General features: G+C 31.9%; 1 long non-coding RNA gene across 1 annotated transcript; it reads left to right on the plus strand.

Moving 5' to 3' along the window:
* Positions 1-300: 300 nt before the first annotated feature.
* On the plus strand, positions 301-1,030 carry LOC143076846 (uncharacterized). Its single transcript, XR_012978807.1, has 2 exons — positions 301-431; positions 967-1,030. It is a non-coding gene; the product is annotated as an uncharacterized LOC143076846 (long non-coding RNA).
* The last annotated feature ends 626 nt before the right edge of the window (positions 1,031-1,656 follow it).

The following is a 1,656-nucleotide window of genomic DNA, read 5'->3' on the forward strand; positions in this document are numbered from 1 at the left end:
CATTCATCCTATATTGAATCTTAAAATTCAAGAGTCGATCTGAAATTGAGGGTAAATTATTATATGGCCTTCCAAATGCCGTTTCGATCCTTAACATCACTGAAGAAACATATGTTGTCGAAATCTAAATCTGGTGTACAAAAAATATATTGTCACCTTGTGTTTGTGGCATGACATCTTGGTCACAAGTTTATCGTTTTCTGTTAAGTATTAAATTTATATTAAGATCCATTTTGTTACATCTCGTGATCAATTTTATTTGGCAATCGCCAATGGCAGTCATCAGGGTTAATATGCTGGAACGATTTCCGGAATTTTGTAAAGCTTTTTCCGATTTGATTTTTTTATTATTGAATTACGATAACTTCCTTGAAACTATCACGTTTTAATTCTATCATCTAAAAGTAATAATCTGTTAATCCAAGCACAATGTAAGTAAATTTTTCATGTCTTTAGTGCACATTTAAATAGTTCTTAATGCATATTAATTGTAGTTTTTGTATGCTGCGCGATAACGGCATTTTCAGATTATTTTGTCAAAGGGTCAAGTTGCGAGATTTTTTATGTATGGAACGCCATCCGCGTTATTATATTATGATTGTTTTTGAGAATTATGATATTTTTTAACATGTATTTGAAATTTAGAAATAATTTCATTTATTATTTACATTTAATTGTGTAATTAAAGTGTAGATTTAGGTAATTTCTACTGATAAGCCATATTTTTCTACTTTGAGATATTTTCATGGTACACCAGGTATATAAACATGCAGTTACAATTTTGTGAATTTGTACTGTCTTTTAATATTTCTATGTGATACTGGAACAATGCACACTTGCTATGTGCTATATAAATTGCTAATTCAGACATTTTCATCTAATTATGTTCTTAGCATGTTGCTATTTTTATTAAGGTATTTTTTCTGTAACAAATTTCTACAGTATTGTTTTATTTTTATATTGTAGCTTTTCACCGCATTCAGTATATGACAATTGTACAACAATTAACAATAAAGATATACCATGGTTAGCTGTGTTTACTTGTGAGACAGCACAGTGAAAAGATTACTTGAAGGATCCTTACAACACACTGGTACATGTCCGCCATGTTTACAGACAGTCGTGAAGGAGACACAGATCAACGAACTAGTCAGATGACTGAAAAGGGAACTCTGTTCCACCAGGAACAAAAGGACACTCACATAAAAAGGACAAAAGCGTCAAGTTTCATGTTATCAAATTGTATGAACAATCTTAATACACTACCAAAGTCTTTGTCAGCATTACAAAGTGCAGAAACAGATTTAGACACTGTGTACAAAAGATATGACAAAAATGCAAATGAGTACATTGATTTTCTGTCACGTTCAAGAGATTCAGAAGCCCAAAACGAATTGGAATCATACTGGGTGATAATGACTGATGTTAAAAACAAATACAGTATGTTAATGGACAAAATTCAGTTTGCAAAGGAATCCATAGAAACAAAATCAGTTAAATCGCACACGTCACAAAGATCAGACAGAACTCGTTCGTCAGCATCTGGGAGTCGTACAGTTGGGCTAAGAGCCAAAGCAGAATCCGAAAAAATAAAGCTCAAATATGTTGAAAAAGAAGTGGCATTGAAAAAAGAACAATTTGAAAAATCCTTACAGC

The sequence above is a fragment of the Mytilus galloprovincialis genome, chromosome 5 (genome assembly GCF_965363235.1).
Source record: "Mytilus galloprovincialis chromosome 5, xbMytGall1.hap1.1, whole genome shotgun sequence".
Taxonomy (NCBI): Eukaryota; Metazoa; Mollusca; class Bivalvia; order Mytilida; family Mytilidae; genus Mytilus; species Mytilus galloprovincialis.